Source organism: Neovison vison, chromosome 5 (genome assembly GCF_020171115.1).
Source record: "Neovison vison isolate M4711 chromosome 5, ASM_NN_V1, whole genome shotgun sequence".
Taxonomy (NCBI): Eukaryota; Metazoa; Chordata; class Mammalia; order Carnivora; family Mustelidae; genus Neogale; species Neogale vison.
This window is the reverse complement of record NC_058095.1, coordinates 79,929,115-79,957,058: the sequence shown is the minus strand read 5'-3', so window position 1 is coordinate 79,957,058 and position 27,944 is coordinate 79,929,115. Positions and strand designations below refer to the sequence as shown.

The 27,944-nt window shown below is 45.3% G+C and overlaps 1 pseudogene; it reads right to left on the bottom strand.

The window, feature by feature from the left end:
* Nucleotides 1-274: 274 nt before the first annotated feature.
* LOC122907403 overlaps nt 275-27,944 on the bottom strand; it is a 33,809-nt pseudogene continuing 6,139 nt past the window's right edge.

Here is a 27,944-nt window from a genome sequence, read left to right as displayed (position 1 = left end):
TAGGAACACTGTGCCACCAACTCACCCACAAGCCAGCACTGTGGAAACCACTGGTGGACACCTGCAAACACAGCTACTTCTAGAGGATGAGCACAAGCAGTGACGGTGGTGAGGGACTTCCCGTCGAGCCTGGCACATTGGCAGGTGACTCTGACGATGGGACCAAGCCCACAGAGGCGGGTGCTGACGCCCGCCAGGCGGCGAGCACAGGGGCTCCTGTACCAGGGCTCCTTCCTGCACTGTCAGCTCCCCACTCCCCACAGAGCATCCTCTGTCATCTCCAGATGGGAAATATCTTCTCTCTGCCGTGGCAGAGACAACCCAAACAAAGTCATCAAATCAGCAATCACTGCAGCACGATTAACGTGCAGTATTTTCTAGTAACTGAATGTCGTACAAAAGAACGACATTCAGGTACAGAAATTTTCCTGAAGACACATTAAAACTTTTAACATGAAATTAGCATAAACAAAGTACAAAAGAGGTATTAATACAGACAAACCATCTGATTTTCTTTCCTTCTCTACACTAACCCATGAGTGTCCCCGGCACAGCAACCCCTGTGAGACACCAAGCCCCAGTCCCCAGCTGGCCACAGCCTCACGGTGGGCAGGATGGCTCCAGCACCCTCAAAACACCGCCGTGGTCAGATGACCCACAGCACACCCCTACGCCACTTGCCATTGGCCCTGCATCGGCCCCCAGCCTCCCCCGCTCTCCATGGGGCCTCCTGGCCACGGGAAGGGTGGACCTTGGCTGGGCTGGGCTCTGCCATCACAGACTCACCCTCTTGCCCTCTATTTCCTGTTCTGCACATAACAGCATCTTCTTCCCATCAGGAGGATCAGAAAAATAATGCAGCGGACAAGACTGTGTCTTCGCTGGTCAAGGGCTAGCCACCGTGATCACCCCAGACCCGTCTCCCAGGACCAGCGCCACCGCCCCTGACTTTACAGCTAAGTATCTCACTTTCTGTGATGTGGGGTCTTGCGTGGATGTGACAGTCCAGTTCAGCGCCACGGACATGTGCCTCCTCCAAACTGGGTTTCTCTGCAACACAACTGAGCCCGTGACCACGTCCCCCAGGATGACAGAGACAGGCTTGTCCATCATGAAGGGCACCTGCTTCCAGTGGGTGGTTCTGCAAGGCATGGGGCAGGGATCACTGCTCTGGAGCCGGACCCTCTTGGCTTCCCCGCAGGACAGACACACCCCAGCCTGTCAACCCGGACAGCCTCTGCGGGGACAGGGACTGAGTTATGACCCAGGGCGGCGGCAGCTCCTGAACATGGCACAGATTCCGGGCAGGGGAGGGCAGCTGGCACTGGTGGCTCAGAGCACACACAGCCAGGCCCAGGCCCCTCACTCCTTGTGACAGCCCCACACATCCCCAAAGTCCCCTGCTCGGTTGCTGAGCCACCAGTGCTGGAGTCCCCATTTCTGCAGCTCAACAAGTCGTCATTCCCGTGCAAGTGGAAGGTGAGCGGGACAGCTGTAACATCAGAGAGACACAGTCACACTCCCGAGCTCCTCAGGTCTTACCGACTCAGACAGCTTGGCCCGACCACCCACTGCTGCCTCTGCCCCCCACCTGGCATGCAGCCCATGGTCCCACTCACCGGGGACCCACCAGTGAGTGAGAACCACCCTTCCTCCTGCCTCAACCACTGGAAGGGTCTCTCTCCACCCTCACAGAGCGCCCGTCCTGTGTCTGCACCCTGCAAGCTTACACCTCCTGTGTGTGGACGCACTGGGGGAAGACCACCTGGGCACACGACCATCCCCTGCTTGTCTGTCATGGTCCTACCCTCACCGTGCATCTGTGCTTGTGGGACCTGGATGGAAAGCTGGCCAGAGCCCCATCCCTGCCTCCTCCACAGGACACTCAGGGCGCACAGCCCCTCGCCTCTGCCCCCACTTTCCAGAAGGGCATCTGGGGTCCTCCTGGGCTCACTGCCATAGCTGGCATCTAGCCAGGTGTTGCTGCAACCCTCCCTGGTCCAGACAAGTTACCGAACAGGACAACAAAGGAGCCAGAGGGAGGCAGCATCCCCACGGGGGCTGCTGTCGACCACTGAAGCTTCCCAGTGTGTTGAGCAAGTGAGTGGCATCACGTTACTGTGTGAAAAGTTGTCTCAAGGGGCACCTGGGGGACTCAGTATGCGAAGCCTCTGCCTTCGGCTCGGGTCATGTTCCCACGGACTTGGGATCGAGTCCCACATCGGGCTCCCTGGCCCAGTGGGGAGCCTGCTCCCTCCCTCTGGCTGTCGCTCCCCCTGCTTGTGCTTTCTCTGACAAGTAAATAAATAAAATCTCTTTTTAAGAAATTTGCTTCAAGAAGCACTGACCTTCCCCTGGACAGTCGGAGTGGAAAGCCCCTAGAGCTCTATGAGACCACAGGACGCTAAAGCAGCTTCCAAGGCAAAGACCAAGTCTGCTCCTCCTAGTCATGCAGGGGTCAGAGGGCAGCTCAGGGGAGCCCAGCGCAGGGACAGGTGGGGCCCAGCCCTGACTTGCCCACCCAGGGCCCGCACACCATGATCCACAGCCCAGGACCACTGGGTCTCGGCCAGAGGGCTGACCACCCGAAGGCAGGCCAGCCACGTTAGCTCCTCCTGGGGCTGCTTGTGGGGACCCCGCAGGAGACACACACTCACGAGTGGAAGGGGCCTGTGCACAATACCAGCTGGGGCTTGTCCTCCTCCAGACTCTGGAACCGCACGCTGAACCAGGCCATGAACCCATGCAGCATGCAGGCTTTCCTGATCTCGAAGTGCAGCTCACCTTTCAGCGTCTGATCAAGCGGATGGTAAGAAGGGGACACAGGTTTTGTAAGCACAGGACTGGGACACTAGGGTCCCCCTGATCAAGAACTAGCAACTGTCCACCCGGGCCTGCCCCACAGATCCCACGGCCCTGCACTGCCCTCAGAACCATCTAGTTCAGCAACAGCGAATAGGACTTGCTGGTTTAGCTGAACACCTCCAACACCACGTAAAATTTCCTCCTCCTGAAACTACTAAAACTGGCATCATAAATCCAAATGCTGCAGATAATGACAAAAGGTTTCAAGCAATCTGGGCCTCATCCACCCAGACATGAGTGGAACCGAATTTCCTCTCAATTCTTTACATAAATGAAGTTCCAGGCCCAGTCTCTATTCTGCAAAACTACATGCAGAGTGAAGAGTTCAGTCTCCACGTTGTTCTGCCCATCGGAACCCTGCAGGGGCTTCCCGGGATCCCCACACTCGCTCGCTTCTCCTGCACCTCCCCACACACCGCCAAATGAGGTCCCACGGCCACACGCACCACCTCGTGGCAACAGGGAGAAGTAAAAGTAAGAATTAAGAATTCTGTCATCAACAGTAGTGAAAACAATTTTAATTCAGTCCTTGAAGAAACTGGATATGATGTATTAGAATCCAAAGACACTGAAAATATTAAATATAAATCTGTAAAGAACGGGTGATGTTGAAGAAGACAGTGGTAAAGAAAATAACTTAAAAATATAAAATGCAAAATCAAACATAAAGAAGCAAAGACTCTGGGAAAATCAAAGCAAGGTTCATGATATCCGCAGAGAAGTCTCGGTGCGCAAGTGCCGCTGACAACATGAGAGGGAAGTGCGCATCTGGTCTCACCTCCCGGTCAGTGATCTACACAGTCCTCATGTCCAGCTGTAATATGGTGCACGGCTCCAAGAGACAGTCTTCTGATTTCAAAATGTGGTTATACTTGGGCTTCGAAAAAAACTCCTTAATGGCTAAAGATCTAGGGAAAAAGTCAAAGACATTGCTCAGAGGCAGCAGACTGACATCTCGGGCTCTGACACATGCACGCACGTACGACCACAGCACTCGCGGCATCTCTCCATCATTCGAAGGAGTTCCAAGCCATGGCCTGTGGCACAAGGACACCGAGACGGGCTGGAGGTCCCCACAGGTGGCCTGGGGAGACCACAGTGCAAGCGCCTCCCACCTCCACCCTCTGCGCAGGGCCTAAGCTCCTGGAAACCATCCTTTCCCTCACAGGCAACGCCCAGACCCATCCCACCGCCCTCCTCCTGTCACGTGGACAGAGACCATGGGAGCCCAGTGGGGCTCCGTCGCCTGACCCAAATTCATCCTGTGGACACGTCCTCTCATAGCACAAGAAGGGCGAGTACAGGACAGTAAGATATTCACAGTAAATAAGACACTCCTGTTCTAGGTGACTCTCTCTGACCCGCATCAGCCCGACTCTCAGGAGGGGTCCCCACACATAGGGGCTGAGCCCCCACACCATACCTCTTCGTCACTGCGCCTGACCCCACTGCGGAACGTGGTGTTTGCCCAGTCGCAATGTACCACGGAAAATTGTTCAAAAACTGAGCACAGCACTAGCTTCTAAAATAATAATTGAAAGTCAACATTTTAATGATGCCACAATATGGCCACGTTTTTAAAAATATTTTTCTGATAAAAAATAATTATGCACATATAAAGAATTTGGAAAATACAGAAAAGTCCAAAGAAAAACCTTGAGTCTCCCATGCCCTTGCCTCGGCACTCTGCTACAGTCATTTTCTCCCCTGGAGCTCTATTTGTGTGTTTTTATGCAAGCAGAAGCCATTCTGTGTATGTGGTCTGTGTCCCCCTGGTGTCACCATCTCGTAATCCATTGGACGGGTGTACAGCCATCCAGCCACGCTGTACGGGACTGTCTGTTCCTCGTGCTGTGTGTTTGGGAGCAGGCCGTGGCGGGACTGATGCTGAAGGGGGTGGATTCCCCCTGCGCCCACAGCTCTGGGCACACGGCGCATCTCCTCCACCTCACCTATAGCTCAGAGAGCACCAACTGCCATGTTAATGTAATCTTTGTCTATCATATTGGCAAAAATGGCATTTAATTTGCATTTCAATCACTAATGATGCTGGGATTTCTTTCAAATATTTATTGGTGACTTTAGTTTTTGTCACTTGATTATTCCTATAAGCAAGGAATAAGGCTATAATTTCACTGGACACTCAGCTTTTCCTAACTGACTCTAGGGTCTTCCAGCTGGCACCTCCCTCCAAGCCGCAGCTGCCTTTTAAACCATGTTAAGCTGCTGACACACTGAGGCTGTCCATTTGTACAGACTCAAGTCCAGCAGTGCTTTTCTTCTTTCTGTTCACTTTCTTTCCATCCAAAACCTGACACATGGTCCCCCACCGATTCCGAGAGTTAAGGCAGATGCTTTAACACAAAACTCTTAAATCCATGTGAAATTAAATTTCAGTGCACAGTATGAGAGAAGGAAAGTAGTTTCAAGGGGCTCATCCGTGGCCCAGAACACTCTGCTGCCTGTGCCCCTCACGCCCCACGTCTCCCACACACACTGCGTGGGCCCATCCTGTGCCGCTGCTCTGTCCTTTCCTTTCTCAGGACCACTCTGCCTTCATCACTGGGCCCCCAGCTTAGACCTCACACCTGGCCCTAGATGAATGATGGGCCAGCTCTGTCAGGGACCTCTCCTCCCCATCCTCTTAATGGTTTGGGTTGAGAGTGCAGTGGTCCAACATGTTAACTGGGGAAGGCGTCTTCCCTTGGCTTTATCGTCTCTTTTTCTGAGTTGCTTAATAAAGGCCAAAAGGGCCCATATACTCCCTTCTTCTGTACCCAGCAGATATCCATGCTCACCGGGCCCTCAAGGCATACGTGAGACGTCCTGCAGTACTGAGCCGTGGGGCCCCCTACTTCCCAGGGCTGACGCTGGCATCCCCAGACAACCAAGGCACACCAGCTTCCATCATCATCTTCTCACGAGCAGCAACAGTGAGAACATGGAGGCATCATCAGCCAATCATTTTAGATTACAACCTAGTTCATTGGTGCAAGTGCATCCGTGTCTACAACGAAGAAAGCGAGCACTGTGGGACATCGCTTCCTCTGCAAACTGCCAGGGATGACTTCACAAGTAACATTTTCTGATCCTTTAAAACTGAATAGCTCTTAGTAGGAGCACATATTTGTGTGTTAACAGACCATGTACCGATAAAGGCCTCATCTGTAACCGTGACCATATTTTCCCACTATATTTGAGCCTTGCTAACTCCCGTCACACCTGCTACCAGCATAAAGACTTGAGGGTCGACCTGCAAAGTTCTCAGGCCTGGCTTGAATCCCCTTCAGTGCCGTGGTGGGCTCCACACTCGGGGTCTCCCCAGCCCGCGCCGCAGAACACGCTGGCACACAGCCCGCTGCACTCACTTGAGGGCACTGAGGTTGAACACGTAGGCATTGTCCCAGAAGAGCACCTTGCTGTGGTAGTCCCGGTCGGTGCTGCAGGGCACCAGGTGCAGTGCGGCTGTGGTTGGCCAGATGACCCTGCCCTCCTTCAGCCACGTGTCCCGGGCATACAGGATCGACTAGATCATGAACTCAAACAGACACAGAGGGGACACAGTGGCAGAGGCCGTGTCTGTGATCAGTTGTCTGGGGGGCTGACCTCTACCCATAGCAGCGGTGGTGCTGACCCTTACCACGGCCTCGGCCAGAGTCCCACCAGCTCCCGTGAGACTGAGTCTACAGCCAGGCAGCCGCCATTCGGGAGACAGCTTCACTCTGTCCCCCGCCACCCCACGCCAGCTGCTACCCCGCTTCTAACAGCCCCAAAGGGCCATGGAGTTTTCACTGTCAGACTGTGTAAACTCGGCCTGGCGTATTCTCAGAATTTTCACAATCCTGTAAGTTCACTGAAATCACCTCGTAAAAACACGAGACATTAAAAGCAGGCACTCCATGGAGGTTCACATGGTACTTAAATCGTTAAGAGCAGACTAACAGTTCCCGTCACCCTCAGAGCTCCCCCGACAGGCGGGAGCGATGCCTCAGCCTGAGACAGCAGCGGCAGGAAGCCAGCCTTTGTGTCAGAACCAGGGAGTGTGAAGAGTGTGCGGGGATCGTGCGGGGATCGTGGGGGGAGCGAGTGGGGACTGTGCCAGGAGTGTGCTGCCAGTATGTGGGGAGCATGTGGGGAGCATGCAGGGAAGGCTAGAGGCACTTCATTCTGTAGCCGAAGGGAAGCCACTAAGGGTTTTTTCTCAAATAATTTCAGGCAGTTTTCAATTCAGAAGTAGTGGATGTTCAGTATGGAAACATTCAGAAAAGTCAGAAAAGCACAAACCTAAACAAAAATCATGAGTAAAGCCAGCACCAAAGGAACCACTGCTCACTTGGCACTTTATCCCAAGGACTTTTCTTCATGTACACAGACATGCATGCAGGTGAAAACCATATACAGATATTTTTTAATTCTATTTTATTAAACTATCTATGGTAAATCAGTCAGTCTACTGATTTTAACCCTTGTATGGATCCGTGTATCCACAGTCGGGACACAGAACAGCTGCATGACCCCAAAACCCTCCTCCCACCACCCCCAACCTCTGGAAACCACTCAGCGTCCTCCCCGCAGCTCTTTTGGAGAATGTCACACAAATGGAATCACACAGTACGTACTTTTGAGACTGGCTTCTTTCCATCATAATAACAACTTTTTTCTACACTAATAGGTTATGTCCTGTGCTTTCCATCCTGTTCTATGTCTTTCCTTGTTACAGTATCACACTGATTCCGTTACCCTTACCAATGCCACCCAGCTCTCTGGGGTCTGTCCCTGGCATCCAAGTACCAGCCGCTCATCCTTTATCGCCCAGCAGTAGCCCTGGTGTGGATGTACCCCAGACACGCATCCAGTCACCTGCTGGCAGACATTTGGGTTGTTTCCAGCTTTTTGGCGATTTTAACTGGAGCAGTGTAAGCACATACAGGTTTCTGTGTGGGCACAGCCAGCGATTCCGTGTCAGTACCCAGAACTGGAATCACCAGGTCACACAGCAAGTGCACTGGTACCTCCAGAGGACACTGCCCAGTGGCCCCAGAGCAGCTGCGTCAGTGCGGGGAGCCTTGGCAGTCCACAGCACTCAGAATCACAGAAACTCCAGCCATCTCAGCAGGCGTGTGGTGGCACCGCTTACAGCCTTAGTCTGTGTCCCCCTGGTGACTGTTGTGCTTCCTGTCTTTTCACACACTCCCTTCTCAGCCATCTGTATACTCTGGCAAACTCTCTGTTCAAGTCTTTTGCACATTTTTCACTTCTTTTACATTTTTCTAAAAATGCTGAATTTTGAGAGCTGTTTGTATATTCAGGACACATATTAAATATGTGATTTGCAAATACTTTCTCCCACTATTACCATATTTTTTTTCATTTTCTTTTACAGAGAAGACATTTTTAATTCTGATAAAGTCTGGCCTATGCACTTTCCCTTTAATGGATCATATTTAAGAATCAACCAAAAACTCTTTGGCTAACCCATGACAATTTTCTCCCAAGATTTCTTTTAGAGTTTTATAGTTTTACAGTCTATGCTATTAGATCTAGAATCAATTTTGAATTTTTTGGAAGAACATATTAGGCTTAAAAATGAAGTTATTTTTCTCTTTTCTTTTCTTTTTTACATGTGGATGGCCAACTAACTGTGCCAATATCTCCTAATGAAAAGACTATCTTTTCTCCATTAAAATGATCTTGCTCCCCTTTTAAAAAATCAGTTAACCATGTTTTTAGGGATCAATGTCTCTACTTTAGCCATCGACCTATATGTCTGTCCTATCACCAGTACCACACTGTTTTTACCACACAGCTTTACACTAAGTTTTAAAGTCAGTTTTAAAGTCAGTAAATCTTCAAATTTTATTCTTCTTTTAAAAATTGTATCCACTGGGGTCCCTGGGGGGCTCAGTGGGTTGAGCATCTGCCTTTGGCTCAGGTCATGATCTCGGGGTCCTGGGATCGAGTCCCCCATTGCCTGCTTCTCCCTCTCTCCCTCCTCCTGCAACTCGCTCAACCTGCCCCTCCCCCTGCTTGGGCTCATTCGCTCTCTTTCCAATAAATACAATTTTAACAAAACCAAAAGACAACTGACAGAATGGGAGAAGATATTTGCAAACGACCTGTCAAATAAAGGGCTAGTATCCAAAATCCATAAAGAGCTTAGAAAACTCAAAGAACAAATAATCCAATCAAGAAATGGGCAGAGGACATGAACAGACATTTCTGCAAAGAAGAGATGCACACAGCCAACAGACACATGAAAAAGTGCTCCACATCACTTGGCATCAGGGAAATACAAATCAAAACCACAATGAGATCCCACCTCGCACCAGTCAGAATGGCTAAAATTAACAAGTCAGGAAATGACAGATGTTGGCAAGGATCCGGAGAAAGGGGAGCCTCCTGCACTGTTGGTGGGATTGCAAGCTGGTGCAGCCACTCTGGAAAACAGCATGGAGGTTCCTCAAAAAGTTGAAAACATAGCTACCCTATGACCCAACGATTGCACTATTGGGTATTTACCCTAAAGATACAAACGTGGTGCTCCAAAGGGGCACATGCACCTGAATGTTTATAGCAGCAATGTCCACGATAGCCAAACTAGGGAAAGAACCTAGATGTCCATCAACAGATGAATGGATAAAGAAGATGTGGTATACACAGTGCAATACTATGCAGCCATCAAAAGAAATGAAATCTTGCCATTTGTGATGATGTGAATGGAACTAGAGGGTACTATGCTTAATGAAATAAGTCAATCGGAGAAAGACAAGTATCATATGATCTCCGTGATATGAGGAAGTGGAGATGCAACATGGGGGTTTAGGGGGTAGGAAAAGAAAAAAAAATAAAGAAGATGGGACTGGGAGGGAGACAAACCATAAAAGACTCAATCTCAAAATACAGACTGAGGGTTGCTGGGGGCAGTGGGGACAGGAGAGTGTGGTGGGGATATGGACAGTGGGGAGGGTATGTGCTATGATGAGTTCTGTGAAATGTGTAAACCTGGTGAGTCACAGACCTGTACCCCTGGGGATAAAAATACATTATATGTTTATTAAAAAAATTAAAAATTTAAATAAAAAAATGTACCAACTATTCTAGTTTCTGTACTTTCCAAATAAAGTTTAGAATGAGCTCGTCTACACACACCATACAACGCTGGTCTGACCCTGACTGGAACTGCGTTCTGTCTACAGACCAGTGTATGAACATCATTACCAATTTGTCTTCCAGTCTATGAACACTGTATCTCTCCATTTATTTGGGTTTTCTGTGACCTCTTTCATCAGCACCTTATAGTTTTTGGCCTATAAAACTTGTACATGTCTTGCCTTTCTAAGTATTTCACATCTAGGGGCTACTGCAAAAGCTACTGTACACTGTTAGTGTATAAAAACCCTCAAACAAAAATTAGCCGCCTGAATCCAGCAGTACATTAGAAGGATCCTAATCCTCGATCAGGTGGGATTTACTTCTGGGATGCAAACACAGTTCAACGTACAGCAAAACAGTAGATGTGATATACCACATTACCAAAATGAAGGATAAAAATCATATAGTCATTTCAATACGTGCAGAAAAAGCATTTAATAAACTCCAACTATATTCCATGATCAAAATCCAAAAATCTACAAATTAGCAGAATATCCCACAACATAATAAAAGCCACATATGTCAAGCCTAGAGCTAGCACCATACTCGACAGTGAAAAGCAGAAAGCTTTCCTATAAGATCACATGAAAGTCAGGCATGTCCTCTCTCACCATTTTCATTCAACATAGTCCTGAAAGTCCTAGCCACAGCAATCAGGCAAAGAAAAGAAATTTAATAAGCATCCAAAGCAGAAGGGAAGAAGTAAAACTATCTCTATTTGCAGATGACATATTATATATAGAAAATTCTAAAGACTCTACCAGAAAAACCATTAGAATAACAAATTCAATAAAGCTGCAGAATATGACATTAATATGCAAAAATCAGTTGTGCTTCTATACACTAACAATAAACTATGAGAAAGAGAAATTAAGAAAATAATCTCATGTACAGTTCCATCAAAAATAATAAAATACCTTGGGGTGACCAGGTGGCTCAATGGGTTAAAGCCTCTGCCTTCCTCTCAAGTCATGATCCCAGGGTCCTGGGATCAGGTTCTGAGTCCTGAGCATCGGGTTCTCTGCTCAGTAGGGGCCTGCTTCCCTCTCTTTCTCTCTGCCTACCTCTCTGCCTACTTGTGATCTCTCTCTGTCAAATGAATAAATAATATCTTTTAAAATAATAATAATAATAATTTCAAAATACCTCAAAAGAAATTTAACCAAGGGGAGTAAAAAAGACAATGAAGAAAGAAATTAAAGAAGACACAAACAAACAGAAAGACATCTCCTGCTCATGGACAGGAAGAATCAGAATTGTTTACCTTTCTACACTCCTTAATCTACAGATTCAATTCCATCTCTATCTAAATCCTAATGGCATTTCTCACAGAAATAGGAAAAGTGGTCCAAAGACTCCAACTGAAAACAGCAATCTTGAGAAAGAAGACTGAAGCCGGAGACATCACATTTCCTGGCTTCAAACTGTATTATAAAGCTGTTGTAATCAAAACAATATGGTACTGCCATAAAAACAGAAACATAAGTCAATGGAACAGAACAGAGAGTCCGGAAATTACCCCATGCATATGTGATCAATTAATTTTCAACAAAGAAGCCGAGAACAGACAATGTGGAGAGTAGAAAGTCATTGAGATGGCGCTGTGAAAACCGGGTTGCTGCTCGTCCAAGAGTGAACAGGAGCACTGTCTTACAACACACACAAAAATTAACTCCAAATGGATTAGAGACTTGATTATAAAATTTAAAACCAAAAAATTCGGGGCGCCTGGGTGGCTCAGTGGGTTAAGCCGCTGCCTTCAGCTCAGGTCATGATCTCAGGGTCCTGGGATCGAGCCCCGCATCGGGCTCTCTGCTCAGCAGGGAGCCTGCTTCCTCCTCTCTCTGTACCTGCCTCTCTGCCTGCTTGTCATCTCTCTCTGTCAAATAAATAAATAAAATCTTAAAAAAAAAAATTCTTAGAAGCAAACACAGGGAATAAGCTCCCTGACACTGACCGTGCCAGTCGTTTTTTGGATGAGACACTAAATGCAAAGACAACAAAAGCAAAAATAAACAAGTGGGGCTACATCAAACTGAAGAGCTTCTGCACAGCAAAGGAATTCATCAACAACAAAAAGATAAAGTTTCACACAACAAGGGGTGAAAACCCAAAACATACAAGGAACTCATACAACCCAACAGAAAAAAAAAAATTAATTGGACAATGGGACTTGTTTTCCAAAGTCATATAAAGGGCAACGGACACATGAAAAGGTGCTCAGTGTCACTGAGCATCAGGAAATGCAAATCAAAACCACACTGAGGTGTGACATCATACCCCTTACGTCAATTATCAAAAAGAAAACAGGTGGAAGGACCTGGTGGTGCAGTCGGTTGAGCATCTGACTCCTGGTTTCGCTTTAGGTCATGATGTCAGGGTCGTGGGCCTGAGTCCCATGTCAGGCTCCATGCTCAGCGGGGAGTCTGCATCTCTCTCTCTCCCCCTGCTTCTCCCCCCTGTGCTCTCTCTCCCTTGTTCTAAAATAAATAAATAAATCTTTAAAATAATACAACATATAGCAGATGCTGGCAAGAATATGTAGAAAAGGGCAGGCTCTCGAACCAATGGTGGGAACGTAAACTGGCACAGCCACTGTGGGAACCCGTGTGGAGGACCCTCAGGAAATCAAAACTAGAAACACCATGAGACCCAGCAATCCCACTTCCGGATTATATCCAGAGGAAACAAAACCACTCCCTCAGAGAGGTGTCTGTGCTCCTGTGTTCACAATAAGCAAGACAGGAAAACAGTCTGGAGATGCACTGACAGACGAACAGATCAAAGAAAAAGTGGGAGATACATACCTGAGACCACATGACAAACACTCTAGACACGGACAAACACGTTGGGGAACCCTTCAGCCCTGGGATGGAGGAAAGCCTTCCGTCTGCAGGAACACGGATGATGCTAGAGGGCCTTCAGCTACTGAAGTGAGCCACACAGAGACAGACTGACACTGCATCCTATCACTTACATGTGAAATTCTAAAAATAATTTTTTTAACTGAACCCATAGAAACAGAAGGTAAAAAAGTGGTTTCCAGGAGCTCAGGGGTGAGGAAAATAGGGAGACACTGGCAAAAACTATCAATTATAAAATGAGTGATCTCTGAGTATCTATTATATACACTGTTGACTACAGATGACAACACCATAACGGGGAGGTGACAGATGTGTTAACTCAGTGGGGTAGTGGGGCAATGGGGAAGCTGTCAGTAATGTACACAAACACCAAATCATAAAACTGCACACTTTGCTATCTTACGATTTCCTAATTATACCTCAATGCAAGAGAAGATAGACAACAGATAAACAGATTACAGAAAAAGAAGTGAGCTTCAAAGGGAAATTAGAGAATTGATTCCATTTACTAGAGCACCAAGAACCATAAGATAGCTGGGAATAAACCTAACCAAATAGGTAAACCTAACCAAAGAGGCAAAGAGGTAAAGTACTCAAGGTACTACAGAACACTCATGAAAGAAATCGAAGAAGAAACAAAAAGATGGAAGACCATTCCATGATCTTGAGTCGGAAGAATAAATATTGTTAAAATGTCTATACTGCCCAGAGCAATCTATACATTTAATGCCATTCTGACCAAAATTCCACCTGTATTTTTCAAAAAGCTGGAGCAAATAATCCTAAAATTTGTATGGAATCAGAAGAGACCCTGAATTGCTAAGGAAATGTTGGAAAAGCAAAAATAAAACTGGGGCCATCATGTTACCTGATTTCAAGCTTTAATACAAAGCTGTGATCACCAAGACAGCATGGGACTGGCATAAAAACAGACACATAGGGGGACAAGATGGCGGGGTAGTAGGAAGAGTCGTCTTTTTAGCCAGTACCCCAAAGTGAGCTGATTACCTACCAAAGAACTCTGATCACCCATGAAATCAGCCTGAGATCAGAATTATACACGTCTGGATCTCTACAGGGGCAGAAGACGCCAGTGAGCAGGTAAAGCGGAATGGGAATGGTGGACTGATATCAGAAGATAAACAAAAGGGGGAGGGAGCCACCAGTGGCAACCAGTGGGAAAGTAATAACCCAATCCGAGCGAGAGCGCCCTGTGCCTGGGGACCAGCAGTAACTCGGAGACTGGTTGAAAGCACTCCAAAAGAGCAAAGGATCGCGGGGGGAAATTGTGGTAATCGGGGCAGCTAGGGAGAGGGGCTTAAGTTCCCGGTCCCAGACGACCTCCCCGGCGCGGAGGCAGAGAGTGCAGCGGTGAAACCGCTCCTGGTCCCTAAGCCGCCAGTGCGCCACAGAGCACGTGGGTTCCGGCTCCTGTGAGGGGATGGGAGCTGCGCTGGTCTGCGGAACGCGCGCTAGCCCTACCACAAAGCTTGAGATACGCGTGCACGTCCCTCACTCTCCCCTGAATTACTGAGGCCTGGCGGGCGCTCCTTGACCCGCGCCATTGTTTCAAAGCCTAAGCCGCGCACATGCGCGAAACTCTTCCCCGGACAGAGGCGCACAAAAGCCCAGCCTGGGGCTCACGGACCAGCGCCCCGTTCTCAGTGCCCCAGACGCGTGCCCGACCCACAGCCGCCTCTTTAAAGAGGTGCGCGCAAGCCGGGCACTCCAAGCCCGGGCCGGCGGCAAAATCTCAGTGTGGGATTGCTGCTTGGAACCTCTCTGGCGGTCGGGAGCTCCCAGACATCCGCCACTGCCTTGGCTTTGGGGACGAGCAAAAGATCCTGCGCCCCCAGGGTCTGCATCTTGGAACCTGCGCTGCCAGCGGCCAAGAGGGAATTTATTCAGCTTCTGCACCCAGACTGAGGCTTCTCTCTGAGACGGAGATCAGGGTGCGGTTTGATTTCTTCTAATACTACAGAAACCATCAAAGGCGGTCAAGGTGAGAGGGAAAAAAGTGACCAAGCAAAAAAACGGCCAGAGAACAAAGGCCTGAAAAAAACCAGTTTCCCCAGAGCCCACCCCCTTGGGGGGGGACTCAACTCAGGAAACATCATTGACTGACAACCCACGGGGCAGGACCCTCCCCCAGAAAACAAAGAAAGAAAGAAAAAAAAAAAAGGACTACAAGAGAACCACCACTACTTCATAGGAAAGCTTGTATTGTTCACTCGTTTCCACTATTCCGGTTCATATTTTTTTTTTATGTTTTTAATTTTTTTTATTTTTTATTTTTTTTACACATAGGTAATTTTTTAACCTATTTACCATCACAGCGAGCTGTACAGTACATCAAATTCCATAATACATTTCTAACCTGAACGTTTTGATACATACACCTATGTTTTTCTTTTGCATTTTTATTTTTTGAATTCCTTTTTTTAAAAAAAATTAGTTTAGTTTAGTCTAGTATATTCCTTTTTATTTTTATCCTCTAATATTCATATAGAGTTAACTTCAAAGTAATCCCCTTTTCCCAATTATTACTACCTATATAGATAAACCAATTTTTAATCCCCTTTATCTTAGGAAAGTTGAGTCCTTTAACAAAGACATCAAGATACATCCAGGAAGAATCAAAACACCTTCCTCGCACACACTGAGAATTTATAAGAACTCTCCCATCTTCTTCCACCAGTGTTTGTGTTTTTCGTGTTTGTCCTGATAGCATATAAATTTTACACTTGTGGTTCTTTTTGACGAGGTTCTTTCTTAATTTGCATATATATATATTTTTCTTTTTTTCTCTTGCCATATAATTGTATCAGTCTTTTTATCTCTTTTTGTTTGTCTACTTCATAAATCTTACCTTGGGGCCCATCTGGGTTGAAACTTCTCTTCATCTTCCCTTTCTTTCCTGTCTCTCTCTCTCTCTCTCTTTTTTCTTTTTTGTTTTTCTTTTTCTTCTTTTCCTCTTTTTCTTTTCTTTTGTCTCTCGTTTGGGTGGGGAATCCTGATTGCTCAGAAGTGTTCCAGGGTGCACCTTGACTGCACCAGAGTTGATACATCCAGCTACATCTGTTCAGTCTTCTCCCACCAAAATGACTAGGAGGAGGAATGCCCAACAGAAGAAAAATACAGAGGATGGACCTTCTGCAACAGAGCTAACGGCTATCAGCATAGACAATATGTCAGAAAGAGAATTCAGGATAACAATTATCCAGGCAATAGCTAGGTTGGAGAAAGCCATGGGTGACCAAACAGAATTGATTAGGGCCGAACTGAAAGCGACCAGACAGGATGTTCACAATGTTAGGGCGGAGCTTAAAGCTACCAGGGAGGAGGTCCACAATGCTCTCAATGAGTTCCAATCTAATCTAAACTCTCTCAAATCTAGGGTAACTGAGACAGAAGATACAATTAGTGATCTGGAAGACAAACAGATAGAGAGAAAGGATCAGGAGGAAGCCTGGAACAAACAGCTTAGATCCCACGAAAGCAGAATCAGGGAAATAAATGATGCCATGAAGCATTCCAACATCAGAATTATTGGAATTCCGGAAGGGGAGGAGAAAGAAAGAAGTCTACAAGATATCGTGGAACAAGTCCTTCATGAAAACTTTCCGAATCTCGCGAATGAAACCAGCATTCATGTACTAGAGGCTGAACGGTCTCCACCCAAGATTATACACTCCAAAAAAACACCACGACACCTGATAGTCAAATTGAGGAATTATAATTGTAGGTATAATCTCTTGAAAGCCGCCAGGGCAAAGAGGCTCCTTACTTACAGAGGGAAGCCCATCAGAATAACGTCAGACCTGTCCACAGAGACCTGGCAAGCCAGAAGAGGCTGGCAAGATATATTCAGGGCACTAAATGAGAAGAACATGCAGCCAAGAATACTTGATCCAGCAAGACTGACATTCAAAATGGATGGAGAGATAAAGAGTTTCCAAGACCGGCAAGACTTAAAAGACTATACAACCACCAAGCCGATACTGCAGGAAATATTAAGGGGGGTTTTATAAAAGAGGAAAAATCCCAAGAATAGCATTGAACAGAAATATAGAGACAGTCTACAGAAAGAAAGACTTCAAAGGTAACTCGATGTCAATAAAAACCTATCTATCAATAATCACTCTCAATGTGAAAGGCCTAAATGCAGCCATAAAATGGCACAGGGTTGCAGATTGGATAAAACGACAGGACCCATCCATATGCTGTCTACAAGAGACCCATTTTGAACCTAAAGATACACGCAGACTGAAAGTGAAGGGGTGGAGAAGCATCTTTCATGCCAATGGGACTCAAAAGAAGGCTGGGGTAGCGATTCTCATATCAGATAAATTAGACCTCAAACTAAAGACTGTAGTCAGAGATACAGAAGGACACTACATAATCCTTAAAGGGACTATCCACCAAGATGATCTAACAATTGCAAATATCTATGCTCCCAATATGGGAGCAGCCAATTACTTAAGAAAACTGTTAATCAAGATAAAGAGTCATATTGATATGAATACACTAATCGTAGGAGATCTTAACACGCCTCTTTCAGAATTAGACAGATCATCGAAGCAGAAAATCAATAAAGAAACAAGAGCATTGAATGACACATTGGACCAGATAGACATCATAGATATATACAGAACATTCCACCCTAAAACAATAGAATACTCATTCTTCTCAAGTGCACATGGAACCTTCTCCAGAATAGACCATATACTGGGTCACAAATCAGGACTCAACCAATACCAAAAGACTGAGATTATTCCCTGCATACTCTCAGATTACAATGCTTTGAAACTGGAGCTCAATCACAAGGAAAATTCCGAAGGAACTCAAACACCTGGAAGCTAAATACCACCTTGCTTAAGAATGCTTGGATCAACCAGGAGATCAAAGAAGAACTGAAACAATTCATGGAAACCAATGAGAATGAAGACACTTCGATCCAAAACCTATGGGATACAGCAAAGGCGGTCCTAAGGGGAAAATATATAGCCATCCAAGCCTCGCTCAAAAGAATTGAAAAATCCAGAACACACCAGCTGTCTCTACACCTTAAAGAACTGGAGGATCAACAACAAATCAAACCAACTCCACACATAAGAAGGGAAATCATCAAGATTAGAGCTGAGATCAATGAAGGAGAAACCAGAGATACAGTAGAACGTATCAATGAAACTAGAAGCTGGTTTTTTGAAAGAATCAATAAGATCGATAAGCCACTGGCTACACTAATCCAAAAGAAAAGAGAGAAATCCCAAATTCATAAAATTATGAATGAAAAGGGAGAGATCACAACTAACGCCAAGGAAGTAGAAACAATCATCAGAATTTATTACGAACAGTTATATGCCAATAAGCTTAGCAACCTAGATGAAATGGATGCATTCCTGGAAAAATACAAACTACCAAAATTGAACCAGGAAGAAATCGACAACCTGAATAGACCGATATCTAATAACGAGATTGAATCAATGATCAAAAGCCTCCCAAAAAACAAGAGCCCAGGACCTGACGGATTCCCTGGGGAATTCTACCAAACCTTCCAAGAAGAAATAACACCTATTCTCCTGAAGCTGTTTCAAAAAATTTAAGCAGAAGGGAAACTTCCAGACTCTTTCTATGAAGCCAGCATTACCCTGATCCCCAAACCAGGCAAGGACCCTACCAATAAGGAGAATTTCAGACCAATATCACTGATGAATATGGATGCTAAGATTCTCAACAAGATTCTAGCCAACAGGATCCAACAACACATTAAAAAGATTATCCACCATGATCAGGTGGGATTCATCCCTGGGCTACAAGGATGGTTCAACATTCGCAAATCAATCAATGTGATACAACAAATTAATATGAGAAGAGAGAAGAACCACATGGTCCTCTCAATTGATGCAGAAAAAGCATTTGACAAAATCCAACATCCGTTCCTGATTAAAACGCTTCAAAGTATAGGGATAGAGGGAACATTCCTGAACCTCATCAAATCTATCTATGAAAGACCCACAGCAAATATCATCCTCAATGGGAAAAAGCTTGCAGCCTTCCCATTGAGATCAGGAACAAGACAAGGATGCCCACTTTCACCACTCTTGTTCAACATAGTATTAGAAGTCCTAGCAACAGCAATCAGACAACAGAGAGAAATAAAAGGTATCCAAATTGGTAATGAAGAAGTCAAACTCTCTCTCTTCGCAGATGACATGATTTTTTATATGGAAAACCCAAAAGACTCCACCCCCAAACTACTAGAACTCATACAGCAATTCAGCAGCGTGGCAGGATACAAAGTTAATGTGCAGAAATCAGTGGCTTTCTTATACACTAACAATGAAAATACAGAAAGGGAAATTAGAGAATCAATTCCATTTACTATAGCACCAAGAATCATAAGATACCTGGGAATAAACCTAACTAAAGAGGTAAAGGATCTATACTTGAGGAACTATAGAACACTCATGAAAGAAATTGAAGAAGACACAAAAAGATGGAAGACCATTCCATGCTCTTGGATCGGAAGAATAAACATTGTTAAAATGTCTATACTGCCTAGAGCAATCTATACTTTTAATGCCATTCCGATCAAAATTCCACCGGCATTCTTCAAAGAGCTGGAGCAAATAATCCTAAAATTTGTATGGAATCATAAGAGACCCCGAATCGCTAAGGAACTGTTGAAAAACAAAAATAAAGCTGGCGGCATCACCTTACCTGATTTCAAGCTTTATTACAAAGCTGTGATAACCAAGACAGCATGGTACTGGCATAAAAACAGACACATAGACCAGTGGAACAGAGTAGAGAACCCTGATATGGACCCTCAACTCTATGGTCAATTAATCTTCGACAAAACAGGAAAAAATATACAGTGGAAAAAAGACAGTCTCTTCAATAAATGGTGCTGGGAAAACTGGACAGCTATATGTAGAAGAATGAAACTCGACCATTCTCTTACACCGTACACAAAGATCAACTCAAAATGGATAAAAGACCTCAACGTGAGACAGGAATCCATCAGAATCCTAGAGGAGAACATAGGCAGTAATCTCTTTGAAATCAGCCACAGCAACTTCTTTCAAGATACGTCTCCAAAGGCAAAGGAAACAAAAGCCAAAATAAACTTCTGGGACTTCATCAAAATCAAAAGCTTCTGCACAGCAAAGGAAACAGTCAAAAAAAACAAAGAGGCAACCCACGGAATGGGAGAAGATATTTGCAAATGACAGTACAGACAAAAGGTTGACATCCGGGATCTATAATGAACTCCTCAAACTCAACCCACACGAAACAGACAAACACATCAATGGACAGAAGATATGAACAGACACTTCTCCAATCAAGACATACAAATGGCTATCAGACACATGAAAAAATGCTCATCATCATTAGCCCTCAGGGAGATTCAAATTAAAACCACATTGAGATATCACCTTACACCAGTTAGAATGGCCAAAATTAACAAAACAGGAAACAATATGTGTTGGAGAGGATGTGGAGAAAGGGGAATCCTCTTACACTGTTGGTGGGAATGCAAGTTGGTGCAGCCTCTTTGGAGAACAGTGTGGAGATTCCTCAAGAAATTCAAAATAGAGCTTCCCTATGACCCTGCAATTGCACTCCTGGGTATTTACCCCAAAGACACAGATGTCGGGAAAAGAAGGGCCATCTGTACCCCAATGTTTATAGCAGCAATGGCCACAGTCGCCAAACTATGGAAAGAACCAAGATGCCCTTCAACGGATGAATGGATAAGGAAGATGTGGTCCATATACACTATGGAGTATTATGCCTCCATGAGAAAGGATGAATACCCAACTTTTGTAGAAATATGGACGGGACTGGAGGAGATTATGCTGAGTGAAATAAGTCAAGCAGAGCGAGTCAATTATATGGTTTCACTTATTTGGGGAGCATAACAAATAGCATGGAGGACAAGGGGTGTTAGAGAGGAGTAGGGAATTTGGGTAAATTGGAAGGGGAGGTGAACCATGAGAGACTATGGACTCTGAAAAACAATCTGAGAGGTTTGAAGTGGCGGGGGGGTGGGAGGTTGGGGTACCAGGTGGTGGGTATTGTAGAGGGCACGGCTTGCATGGAGCACTGGGTGTGGTGAAAAAATAATGAATACTGTTTTTCTGAAAATAAATAAATAAATAATAATTTAAAAAAAAAAAAAAAGCACATAGACCAGTGGAACAGAGTAAAGAGCCCAGATATGGACACTCAACTTTATGGTCAAATAATCTTTGACAAAACAGGAAAATATATACTGTGTAAAAATGGTAGTCTCTTCAATAAATGGTGCTGGGAAAACTGGACAGCTATATGTAAGAATGAAACTTGACCATTCTCTTACACCGTTCACAAAGATAAACTCAAAATGGATAAAAGACCTCAACATGAGACAGGAATCCATCACAATCCTAGAGGAGAACATAGACAGTAATCTCTTCAATAAACTCTAAATGGATAAAAGACCTCAACATGAGACAGGAATCCATCACAATCCTAGAGGAGAACATAGACAGTAATCTCTTCAATATCAGCCACAGCAAGTTCTTTTAAGTTATGTATCCAAAGGCAAAGGAAACAAAAGCTAGAATAAACTTTTGGGACTTCATCAATATCAAAAGCTTCTGCACAACAAAGGAAACAGTCATGAAAACAAAGAGGCCACCCACGGAATGGGAGAAGATATTTGCAAATGACAGTACAGAAAAAGGTTGATATCCAGGATCTATAAAGAACTCCTCAAACTCAACACACACAAAACAGATAATCATGTCAAAAAATGGGCAGAAGACATGAACAGGCACTTCTCCAATGAAGACCTACAATATGACTAACAGACACATGAAAAAAATGTTCATCATCATTAGCCATCAGGGAGATTCAAATCAAAACCACACTGAGATACCACCTTGCACCAGTTAGAATGGCCAAAATTTGCAAAACAGGAAACTGTGTGTTGGAGAGGATATGGAGAAAGGGGAACCCTCTTACCCTATTGGTCGGAAAGCAAGTTGGTGCAGCCTCCTTGGAAAACAGTGTGGAGATTCCTTAAGAAATTAAAAATAGAGTTTCCCTATGACCCTGCAATTGCACTCCTGGGTATTTACCCCAAAAATACAGAAGTAGCAAAAAGAAGGGCCATCTCTACCCCAATGTCCATAGTAGCAATGGCCATGGTCACCACACTGTGGAAAGAACCAAGATGCCCTTCAATGGATGAATGGATAAGGAAGATGTGGTCCATATACACTATGGAGTATTACGCCTCCATCAGAAAGGAGGAATACCCAACTTTTGTAGTCACATGGACAGGACTGGAAGAGATTATGCTGAGTGAAATTAATCAGACAGAGAGAGTCAATTATCATATGGTTTCATTACTGTGGAGCATAAGGAATAACACAGAGGACATGGGGAGATGGAGAGAAGGGAGTTGAGGAAAATGGGAGGGGGAGATGAACCATGAGAGACTGTGGACTCTGAGTAACAATCTGAGGGTTTTGGAGGGGAGGTGGGTGTGGGCTTGGGTGAGCCTGGTGGTGGGGATTAAGGAGGGCACATCATGCATGGAGCACTGGGTGTGGTGCATAAACAGTGAATTCTGGTACCTGAAAATAAATTTTAAAAATTAAAAATTAAAAAGTTAACTTCAAGAGAGATTACAACTGAGAAATATTTTTTAAAAGCTGTAAATGGTCTACAAAGTGAATATAACATCAATTTATGAAAATACGAATCTTGCTTACATTATCAAGGCATGTTCACGTCAGGTTCTAAACCAACACACTTCTGGGGATTAAATTTACTCAGCCTTAATTTATGCTCATTATCCCCTTTATTTATTTGCTTAAAAAACATAAAAAGAAAAAGAGTGTAAGAAAAAAAAAAACAGGAACAAAGAACAACAAATAGAACACAGTAACAATATGGTGTATAAATTAATTGACTATATTAACAAACACTTTGAATGCCCATGTTTTAAATATACCAATTAAAACACAGAGATTATCAGAGTGGTTCAAAAACAAAGACCGAGGACATTGGGAGTGTATGTGCTCTGGTGAGTGCTGTGAAGTGTGTAAACCTTGCGATTCACAGACCTGTACCCCTGGGGATAAAAATTCATATGTTTATAAAACAATAAAAAATAAAAAATTAAAAAAAAATCTAATACTGAACTAGGTGATGTCTCTAAGAAATTCCAAATACACTGACAGGGCACCCGCCTGGCTCAGTAAGAAGAGTGTGCAACTCTAGATCTCGGGGTCATGAGTTCGAGCCCCACATGGTGTATACAAATTACTGAATTTTTTTAAGTTAATAATAAAATGAACAGATAGATATACTGATATTTAGAATTTAAAAGTAAATGGGCGGAGACAGACATGCGATGCTAACACTGATCCAAAAAAAGCAGGAGTAACTTGTTAATTTCAGACAGAGCAGACTTCAGAGGAAGGAAGTTATCAGAGATAAAAAGGGGCATAACCTAATGACGAAGGGGTCAATTCTCCAACAAGACTTTATACACCCTAACAACAGAGCACCATGTGTGAGGGGAAAACAAAGAGAGCTGCAAGCCGGAGGCCCTGTCCCAGAGAACAGATCCAACAGGCAGAAATTCTGCAAGGACATGGTGAACTCACCACCACCATCTACCCTGGGATGTGCTGCACATCTACAAACTGCTTCATCCAAGGGCAGAATACACCACCTTCCCAGCCTCCAGGAGCACTCTCTGTAAGACACATTCTGTCCTTCTCAGGCTCCCACAGAGCACTCAGCAAGAGAGACACGTTCTGTCCTTCTCAGGTTCCCACAGAGAACTCAGCAAGAGAAACACGTTCTCTCCCTCTCAGGCTCCCACAGAGCGCTCTCCAAGAAACATGCTCTCTCCTTCCCGGGCACCCATGGAACATCTCCAAGAGACACGTTCTCTCCTTCTTGGGTCCCCACGGAGTGCTCTCCAAGAGACACACCTTCTGGGCCATAAAACACATCTTCACAAATGTAAAAGAAGAGAAATCATAAAATGTCTGCTCTCAGACCACAGTTTTAACAGAGTTAAACTTGAAATCAAGAACAGAACGATAGCTGGATAATCAAACAACAGTGGATAAATGAAAAAGTATTTCTAAAAAAAAAAAAAATACAGGATCAAAGAAGAAATCTCAGCAGAAATTTTAAAAATATTTTGAATGTCGCCAAACCCTTTGTGCATTAACTGATAGAGTCATGTTTTATCTTGTAAACTGTTCATATGTTTATGTAGATTACACAGATTATTTTTTAATATGACAGAGATAGAGAGACAGAGAGGGGGGGACACAAGCAGGGGGAGTGGGAGAGAGAGAAGCAGGCCTCCCACTGGGCAGGGAGCCCCATCCGAGGACCCTAGGATCATGACCCGAGCTGAAGCCAGATGCCCAACACCTGAGCCACTACCCAAGCATCCCCCACAGATTCACCTTTAAATACTGAACCAGCCTTCAATTCCAAGGATAACCTCTTCTCTGTTAGAATGTTATTCCTTTTGTGTACTGCGGGGTTACACTTGCTAGTACTCCTGAGGACTTCTGCATTTATGAACAAGGGTTACTGGGTTGGGTTTTTGGTTAGGGTTTGGTATTCAGGTCATGCAGGTCTCACCAAGAGACCTGGGAAATCTGTCCTCTTCTATTTTCTGAAAGACACTGTTCAGATCTGGTGTTATTCTTTCCTAGAATGTGTTCATACATTTCACCAGTGAAATAATTTAGGGCTACAGATTTCTCTTCAGAAGGTCTTCAACTGTAAGTTCAATATCTTTACTAGTTATTTCATTATTCAGGTTAACTACTTCATTGTGGGTTAGTAGGGAAGGTTGCAGTTTTCAGAAGAATGGATGTTTTTATCTAAATTTCTGAAGCTGTGTCTGGGGGGAGAGAGCCAGAGGAAGAATAACAATGAAATCAAGACCAGCTCAGTGTATTTCAAACCCTGGTCTTCCTTCACAGCCTTCCTGCTCCTATATGTCGTTCCAAGTCCTGCAACAGCGTCTCCCTGAGCCCTGTCTTGGACCAAAAGCTGCATTACATGGGACAGACAGGGAGGGGTGTGCTTTACTCCGTCTTACCAGGAACTAAAGCAACGTCATGGCTACATATGATTTTCTTTTTAATTTATGCATTGGAGAGACAGAGAGCCCAAGTGCTCAAGGAACAGGGGAAGAGGAGGAGAGAGTCTCAGGCAGACTCCACGCTCGGCATGGAGGCCAGTGCAGGGCTCGGTCTCGGAACCCTAAGATTACAACATGAGCCCAAACCGAGCCAGACACTTAACCGAGGGCACCAGTATGTATGATTTTTTAAAAACAAAACTGGATTCATGTTGTAGCTGCTTTTTTGTGCTTTTTTTTTTAATTCCACCAACCTATGGCTTTTCTCTAAGATTATTACAAGTTGAAGGTGTACAGACTGGTGATTTGGTTTACATACATCATTAAACGATTACAACAGGGTTATCTATCACCTCCTACTGACACATTGAAAAGATAGAAAAACCTCAACTTGTGATAAAAAATCTTAGATCTCCTGGGATCCAGCCCTGCATCAGGCTCTCTGCTCATCAGGGAGCCTGCTTCCCCCTCTCTCTCTGCCTCCCTCTCTGCCTACTTGTGATCTCTGTCAAATAAATAAATAAAATCTTAAAAAATAGTTAAAAAAACAACCCTTAGATCTATAGCTGACCTTGGGACAAGCAGGGATTAAGACACTGACACCCCACACAGTCAAAAATCCACACAGAACCTTTGACTCCCCGAAAACTAGATTCCTAATAGGCTACACTGACCTGAAGCCTTAACAGGAGCATAAACAGTCAACAGGCATTTTACGTTATTTGTATTGTGTACTGCGTTCTGACAAAGTAAGCTAGAGAAAAGAAAATGTTAAAATCATAAAGCACTGTCCTATATTTATAAAAAAAAAAAAACACCCATGTATAACAGAGCCCACACAGTTCAAACCCATGTTGTTCGAGGTTCGACGGTCCTCTGGTAAGACTGTCTCATGCATTTCACAGCAGTGTCACTGCGGTTGCCGTGCTGTATGTGACGGCCTCAGTGCTCACCTGTGTGGTACCTGAAAGTCTGTATCTTTCAACCACAGCCCTCCAATTCTTTCTCCCCTCACCCTCCCTCCCTCCACTAACCACATATTTGATCTCTTTTTCTAGGAGTCTGATGGGCGAGTTTTGTGTTGCTGGTTTTAGATTCCATGTATAAATGAGACCATAAAATATGTCTCTGTCTGACTTACTTCACTTAGCATAATTCCTTCAAGGTCCGTCCACATCACGGATGGCAGGGAGTCGTGGCTCATGGCCATCCGGCACAAAACAGAAGACAGTACCCTGACAACCACCAGATGGCTTCATTCAGCACGACAGCCATGGCTCTCCCCAAGATGTTCTGCTCACAACAGCACCTCCAGATCCAGTCCACACCCCTCCATGGAACCTGCACTTCCCTGGCACAATCCACGGCCATCCCACATGGCCCAGGGCCCACCCACGGCCATCCTGCATGACCCAGAGGCCATCTATGGCCATCCCCTGTGGCCCGGTGCCCCTTACTAGCAGTCAGGTCCCCATTCACTCGGACAGCAGCACGTTCACCGTCTCTGGCAGCACCACATCCTCCACCTTCTGCTTGAACACAGTGATGATGTTGGCAAAGCCATTCTGCATGACCAGCTGCCCTGTGAGCTGGGCCATCTCACTGGCCTCCACTGCATACATCTGCATGTCACAGAAGGACCATCAGCAAGAGTCCCACCCACAGAGCAGGCTGGCATCCACTCTCCCTGGGCCCAAGGCTCCAGCCAAGCCAGAGGCAGCCTCAAAGAAAACAGCGACAGAAGGAAAGAGGTGTGCTGGATAGCAAGGACAGATCTCCAACAGACGAGCCCTGACAAGGGAGCTACCTCCCATATTAACTCCACCTTCTACCTAAAACAGATGGGGACTGCCGGAGGACAGAAGAGTCTGCATGCACACTGGGTACCCGTCGCAGAGGCCCTGTGGACCAGACCCTGTGACCCAGCTCCCATACACACAGCCACATACTCCAGAGTTTCCCACACCACCCTGAGAACGATCGGACTTTAAGGGTACAAGCGGCTGAGACAGCTTCAAGCCCAGGTTGTCACTGGAAGGTCCTGAGTGTTACGTCTTGGTTCCGATACCATCTGAATTCCAGTGATCACTTTCCTGCAGTTTCCCGTATAAACTAGAATTTCACCCACCTGTGTCAGGGGCATTTCAGAGGCTTCAACTCTGGAGCCTCACACATGCTCTGCAGGGAAGAGGAGAAAGGACCCCAGCATGCATCATGGAGAGAGGTCTGTCCTGTCCCTGCCAGGTGGTCCTTGCTTGGTGCAGGGATAACACATGGATAGTGACCTACACAAGCGGCCCAGCCCCAGCACACAGACACGTGTTCCTCTAGCTGATAAGCATGTTACAAAAAACATCCTACCACACGCAACTCCGATATTCTCTGCTCTATTCTACTCTACTCGGTGCTGCTGGTGACTCAGCAGGCTGAGGTCATGACCGCCGACAGGCTCAGCCCACAAGAACACATTGCCCATTTCACCAACATGATGCCTTTGCATGCGAATGACACATCCCCAGACTCAGCTTGAAGCTACTGAAGGAGAGCTGTTTCTTACTCACGGCTTTAGGCTGCACATAGTGGGCACAAAAGAGGCTGATGATCCCCATTCCACAGCCGACATCCAGAATCACTTTATCTTTCAGGGATTCTTTATTTTGCATGATAAATTGTGGTATTTAGTTGTCCACGGCTGGTCTGCCAACATTTCCAAGTGAAGTTTCTAGAGGAAATACACATTAGGAATCACTGCCTGTAATATGAACTGTGCTGAGCTCTGATTTAAGAAGGAAGATCAGAGTCTGAGCTAATAATCCCCTTGAGCCCACCACACATGCCTAAAAATACAAGCAACAAAGAATAAAAAAACACAAATCCCGAAG